The sequence below is a fragment of the Cetorhinus maximus genome, chromosome 16, assembly GCF_964194155.1.
Source record: "Cetorhinus maximus chromosome 16, sCetMax3.hap1.1, whole genome shotgun sequence".
NCBI classification, from domain to species: Eukaryota; Metazoa; Chordata; class Chondrichthyes; order Lamniformes; family Cetorhinidae; genus Cetorhinus; species Cetorhinus maximus.
Genome location: NC_135894.1, coordinates 75,049,434 through 75,056,416, shown reverse-complemented (window position 1 = coordinate 75,056,416; position 6,983 = coordinate 75,049,434). Strand labels below are relative to the sequence as shown.

General features: G+C 44.9%; 1 protein-coding gene across 6 annotated transcripts in view; it reads right to left on the bottom strand.

Annotated features, from left to right (window-relative positions):
- The window catches only part of LOC144691723 (type 2 lactosamine alpha-2,3-sialyltransferase-like), a 127,758-nt gene extending 123,112 nt beyond the window's left edge, over window positions 1-4,646 (bottom strand). For 4 of the 6 annotated variants that reach the window (XM_078560113.1, XM_078560119.1, XM_078560114.1 and 1 more), the window contains exon 1: window positions 4,520-4,646. The gene's annotated coding sequence lies outside the window, so the exon portion shown is untranslated. Of the gene's footprint in view, window positions 1-4,489 lie in introns of all 6 variants that reach the window. The other 2 variants (XM_078560116.1, XM_078560117.1) reach the window with 1 other exon arrangement.
- Window positions 4,647-6,983: the final 2,337 nt, after the last annotated feature.

Sequence of the window (6,983 nt, the reverse complement as noted above, 5' to 3'; positions counted from 1 at the left end):
GGTGTGCTTTTGTGCTTATGTTTCCGTGCACCATATGCTTGCACTAAAGTAGCTCCACAGCCACATCCTTTTGATAAATACCAAATTCCCCCCCTGCCTTCAAGTGCCTCAGAATGTTTTATTATGTTGATAGATTACCGTGATCCAGGGGATGTACTATATTGTAAGGTGTCATCTGATGACTGAGGCTGATGAAACATTGCTTCAAGATGTCAGTCCTATATTCTATACTGATCTGGGCAATGGCAATGGCTTTGTTGTTTATAGCTGGCACAAGAGTGTCATTCGCTAAAAATGAGGAAAGTAACTAACATCTCCAAGCAGCTGCCTTCTACACCCTCAAATATTGACCTATGATTGCTATACAATGAAAGCATTTGCAACTGCTGCCAGAAAACAGACATTGCCCAGCAAGAAAGTATGTTTCTGGTCACTGAATAACTAACTACGTTTTGTCATTCATCGTTATCTTGACTCCCTTCTCTCTCCCCTTGTCCAGTCCCTTCCCACCTACATCCGTGATTCCTCTGACACCTTACATCACATCAATAATTTCCAGTTCCTTGGCCCCAACCGCTTCCTCTTCACCATGGACGTCCAATCCTTCTACACCTCCATCCCCCACCAGGATGGTCTGAGGGCCCTTAGCTTCTTCCTTGAACAGAGGCCCAAACAATCCCCATCCACCATTACTCTCCTCCATCTGGCTGAACTTGTTCTCACACTGAACAATTTCTCCTTTAACTCCTCACACTTCCTCCAAATAAAATGTGTGGCTATGGGTACCCGCATGGGCCCTAGTTATGCCTGTCTCTTTATGGGGTATGTGGAACATTCCTTGTTCCAGTCCTACTCCGACCCCCTCCCACAACTCTTTCTCCGGTACATCGATGATTACTTCGGTGCTGCTTCATGCTCTCGTCGGGACCTGGAAATATTTATTAATTTTGCTTCCAATCTCCACCCCTCCATCATTTTCACATGGTCCATCTCTGACACTTCCCTTCCTTGACCTCTCTGTCTCAATTTCTGGTGATAGACTGTCCACCAATATCCATTACAAGCCTACCGACTCCCACAGCTACCTCGACTACAGCTCCTCACACCCCGCTTCCTCTAAGGACTCCATCCCATTCACTCAGTTCCTTCGCCTCCATCGCATCTGTTCTGATGATGCTACCTTCAAAAACAGTTCCTCTGAAATGTCCTCCTTCTTCCTTAACCAAGGTTTTCCACCCACGGTCGTTGACAGGGCCCTCAACCGTGTCTGGCCCATCTCCTGCGCATCCGCCCTCACACCTTCTCCTCCCTCCCAGAAACATGATAGGGTCCCCCTTGTCCTCACTTATCACCCCACCAGCCTCCGCATTCAAAGGATCATCCTCCGCCATTTCCGCCAACTCCAGCATGATGCCACTACCAAACACATCTTCCCTTCACCGCCCCGGCGGCATTCCGTAGGGATCGTTCCCTCCGGGACACCCTGGTCCACTACTCCATCACCCCCTACTCCTCAACACCCACCTCTGGCACCTCCCCATGTCCACACAAAGATGCAACACCTGCCCCTTCACTTCCTCTCTCCTCACCGTCCAAGGGCCCAAACACTCCTTTCAAGTGAAGCAGCATTTCACTTGCATTTCCCCTAACTTAGTCTACTGCATTCGTTGCTCCCAATGCGGTCTCTTCTACATTGGAGAGACCAAACGTAAACTGGGCGACCGCTTTGCAGAACACCTGCGGTCTGTCCGCAAGAAAGACCCAAACCTCCCTGTCGCTTGCCATTTTAACACTCCACCCTGCTCTCTTGCCCACATGTCTGTCCTTGGCTTGTTGCATTGTTCCAGTGAAGCCCAATGCAAACTGGAGGAACAGTACCTCATCTTCCGACTAGGCACTTTACAGCCTTCCGGACTGAATATTGAATTCAACAACTTTAGATGTTGAACTCCCTCCTCCATCCCCACCCCCTTTCCGTTTCTTCCCCCTCCCTTTTGTTTTTTCCAATAATTTATATAGATTTTTCTTTTCCCACCTATTTCCATTATTTTTAAATCTATACTTTTAATGCCCTGTTAGTCTTTCCACCCCACCCCCACTAGAGCTGTACCTTGTATGTCCTGCCATCCATTCTTAATTAGCACATTCGTTTAGATAATATCATCACCTTCATCACCTCTTTGTTCCTTTGTCTGTGACATCTTTTGATTATCTGCTCCTATCACTGCTTGCTTGTCCCTACAACCAACCCCACCCCAACTTCTCTCCCCCCAACTCCCCCACCTTAAACCAGCTTATATTTCACCCCTCTCCTAATATTACTCAGTTCTGTTGAAGGGTCATGAGGACTCGAAACGTCAACTCTTTTCTTCTCCGCCGATGCTGCCAGACCTGCTGAGTTTTTCCAGGTAATTCTGTTTTTGTTACGTTTTGTAAATAGTTGTTTAGTAGTTCAGGACTTGAGTATTGCTGAAAAAAAGAGGCATACTGTCGAAGCTTTACATCTTGCACTCATCAGGACAGCTCACAAGAATACAAATGTCAGGGGAAACAACTTTATACTGTATGAGAAGAGAGTACTGATTCATTCCTCAGGGCAACGCCTTGACCAATCAGAGTCAAGCTCCCCAGTTTAAATTTCAAACAATGCTTGGCAGTTAACTGTCAGTCACCAGCAACACGTGCATTCTCCATTGTAATGTCACTACCAATCAGCAATCTCTTCTCATACAGTATAAAATTGTGTTTCCCCTGACATTGGTATTCTTGTGAGCTGTCCTGATGAATGCAAGACGAATAGCTTTGACAAAAAAATGCCTATTTTTTCAGCAATACTCATTGTAGGTTTTGCTTACACGCTGTTAATGCTCAGTGCAAATAACTTCCAAGGATAAACCTTTGCTTCCTGTTAATAAGAACTTGACTATGAAGTAAATGGAATTTTTTTCCACAGGATAAACTATGGTTTTACGTAGTATTGATATTTACATCAGAAATAGTATGGGTTGCTCAAGCGTCTTGGATATCTGAGAGACGTAAATACTCCATTCTAACAGGCCATGTAGATCAGTGAAAACTAGAGTAATTGGTGTTCAATATTGTGCCCGGAAGCAAGTTGTTCTGTAGATTTAAAAAAATAAAGTTCTTAATTCTCACCAGTACTTTCAAACTGTTTTCTGAAACTGCTCTGTTCATAGAGTTCAGTCACCGGGCAGAGGTCTGTACACATAATAATACACAATATAATCTGCTCTTAACTACATCAGACAGAAGAGAGACACGGTGCCAGTAGATGCTTGCATTCCATGTTAATGAACAATGGCATCCAGTCTTATCCAAACGTGTTGAGACAATGTGTGCCTGCTCACTTAGATTAACATGCTTTCCTTTTATCTGATTAATTAGAATGAGCTTTTGGCATCCCCACCTGAATCAGAGATGCAGTGAACACTACTTACTAGAGACAGCAATTCCACCTCAGATTTCTGAGTTGACATCTAGCCGAATCGTCTTTTCTGGAGGGTGTGGGTGGTCTCTACCTCATCAAATGCATCAGAGCCCATAAAGTCTTCCTACCATAAAGACTAACCACCCTATTTACTAGCATCAGAAGTAACAGAAGGCATGTTCACATCTGCCTGTTACATCATCCTGAGATCCTTCCACTACTTCACACTATTCTCCACAGGAACAGAGCCATAAAAGGAAAATAACATATGATTAATTATCAGCTAAAACAATCTGACCCATTTTCTACAGATAACAAGGCATAGGACAAGAAGAAAAGGCAGAACTGCACGAATGGTCAATGCTGAGGGGGAATGCAGAGGTTATAGGGCTGGCAGAGGTTACAGAGGTAGGGAGAGGCCAGGATATGAAGGGATGTAAACACAAAGATGAGAACGTTAATATTGACCAAGTGGTATGATCTTATAAAAGAGTTCTCCAGTGGGTCTGCGACTAAATGCGCAAATAAAGCAATTCAGGAAAATTCTACAATTACTCTATTGCATTAACTGTCAGTCAGGGATAGGGACAGTCAGCCTGAATTCCCTTTTCAATCATCACCCAGAAATCAGAAGGGGGTTTACAACAGCAGTTTAACTGCGATTGCCCTCACGGCCGAAATAACCCAAACACTTCCTAACCAGACTAAAACCTATAAAATAACTTACATTTCTGTACCCCAGAAACAAATCGCTTCCTCCAACACAATCGGAGGACGAACACCAAAAATACTCAACAGCTCAGAATGATAAAAAGATTTTTTTTTGGAGGGGGGAGGGGGGAAGAGTTCCGAAGCAGCAAACAAATAGCATGGAGAGCGAAGGGAGAAAAATGTTCAACAGTAAAAACAGGAGGAGCAGTTTCAAAATCTAAAGACTTTCTAAAGCAACAGAGTTGGCAAAATGAAAGTTAATTCTCGTTCAACGCGAGTGGGAAAAAAAAAATCACCCCAGCAGCACCCACCCGGTTGTTCACCAATGACCCCACGGTGAAGGCGAAAAACGGCTCTTACTTGATCGACGCCGTGAAGAAAAGACGGGGCTCAGGATTCCGTTATCCGCTCCGCCCGCCTTGAGCCCGGTTCTGCTGTGAAGCAGCCAGTTGAGGGCGGATCGGATTATCGCAGCTGCACCGCTGAGTCAGGAGATTGTGTTCTCAGCGAGCGGGGTCAACGAAGTTAAAAAAAAATAACCCCCCCCCGCCTCCAAATACAATCTGCAGCCATAACTCTCCTGAAACTGCCAAGCACAGCTAAAGCGGCGAGTAAAATAAAGTCTGTGTTACTTCGTAGAATTTACTAACGTGTGGTGCGCGACGTGAACATAGCAATTTTAGCCCCAGCGCTTCTCACAAATAGTCTCATTGTTTAGATTTTGGTGAAGGAAAAGTTTTTTTTTGGGGGGGGGGGGGAGGTGGTTTACACGCACAAAGACTTTTAATCAGTTTAACTTTTTAAAAGAATAGCTTAATTGCATTTATGTTCAACAGGCTGCACATCCCACTGTACTTGTTTTTTTCCGAGTCAACGGAAGCACGTGTCCACCTTGATAAAAGCCCAAAAAAAAAGAGAGCGGATGCTTACGGACTTGAAACGTTAACTGTTTTCCCCTCCGCAGAGTCTGCCAGACCTGCTGAGTTTTTCCCCAGGTACTTTTTATTTTCACGTGTCCACCTTGCTGCTCTTAAGCGTCACTGAATGAATCAGGTCAACGATGGCAATTTAAACATTTTGGCAGGAAGAATTTTAAACGTATTTTCTAAATGGTGAGAAAATGCAAAGCTCGGAGATGCAGTGGGAAATTATAGTGCCTGAATCACAGAAGGTTAGTGTGCAGGTAACTGGGGAAACTAGTGAAATGTTATAGTTATATGAAAGTAGGGAAGTTATGCTTCAGTTACACAGGGCATTGGTGAGACCACATCTGCAGTACTGTGTACAGTATTGGTCTCCTTATTTCAGGCAGGATGTGCATGCATTGGAAGCAGTTCAGAGAAAGTTTACTAGGCTAATACCTGGAATGGGAGGAAAGGTTGGACAAGCTAGGCTTGTATCCACTGGAGATTAGAAGAGTAAGAGGTAACTGGATTAAAACATATAAGATCCTGGGGGGTCTTGAAAGGGTGAATGTGGAGAGGATGTTCTCTTGTGGGAGAAACTACAACTAGGGGGCACTGTTTAAAAATAGGGCATGACCCATTTAAGATAGATTAGGTAAAAGCAAAATACTGCTGGTGCTGGAAATCTGAAACAAAAACAGAAAAGGCTGGAAAAACTCAACAGGTCTAACAGCATCTATGAAGAGAAAGACAGAGTTAACGTTTTGAATCAATATGACTCCTCTTCAGAGCTAAAGAGAAGTAAAAATGTGATAAATTTATACTGTTTAAGGGGGTTGGAGCAGGTGAAGCTGGACAGAAGGCCAGTGATAGGTGGAGGCAAAGGAGAGATTGATAAAGATGTCATGAACAAAAGGACAAAGGGGTGTTAATGGTAAGAGTACTGGCTAAAGAAGGTGCTGATGGTGGCAATAAAGTCAGTTAAAATAAAAGGTGTGGCTATGGGTACCCAGTTATGCCTGTCTCTTTATTGGGTATGTGGAACATTCCTTGTTCCAGTTTTACTCAGGCCCCCTCCCAGAACTCTTTTGTCGATACATTAATGACTGTTTCGGTGCCATTTCATGCTCTCGTCTGGACATAGAAAAACTTATCAATTTTGCTTCCAATTTCCATCCCTCCATCACCTACAAATGGTCCATCTCCGACACTTCCCTTCCCTTCCTTGACCTCTCTGTTCCAATTTCTGGTGATAGACTGTCCTGTAAGGACTCCATCCCATTCTCTCAGTTCCTTCGCCTCCGTCACATCTGTTCCAATGATGCCATTTTCCAAAACGGCGCTTCTGACATGTCTTCCTTCTTCCTTAACCAAGGTTTTCCACCCACAGTTGTTGACAGGGCCCTCAACTGTGTCCAACCCATCGCCCTCACACCTTCCTCTTCCTCCCAGAACCATGATAGAGTCCCCCTTGTCCTCTTTTTACGTCACCAGCCTCTGCATTCAAAGGATCATCCTCCGCCATTTCCGCCAGCTCCAGCATGATGCCACCAAGCACATCTTCCCTCCGCCCTCCCGGTCGGCATTCTGCAGGGACCAATCCCTCTGGGACTTCCTGGCCCACTCCTCCATCACCCCCAACACCTCATCCCCCACCACAGCACCTTCCCATGCCATCGCAGAAGGTGCAACACCTGCCCCTTTACCTCCTCCCTCCTCACTGTCCAAAGATTCAAACACTTCTTTCAGGTGAAGCAGCGCTTCACTTGCACCTCCTTCAATTTAGTCTACTGCATTCAATGCTCCTAATGTGGTCTCCTCTACATTGGAGAGACCAAACATAGACTGGGTGACCACTTTGTGGAACACCTTTGGTCTGTCCACAAGCATGACCCAGACTTTCCTGTCGCTTGCCATTT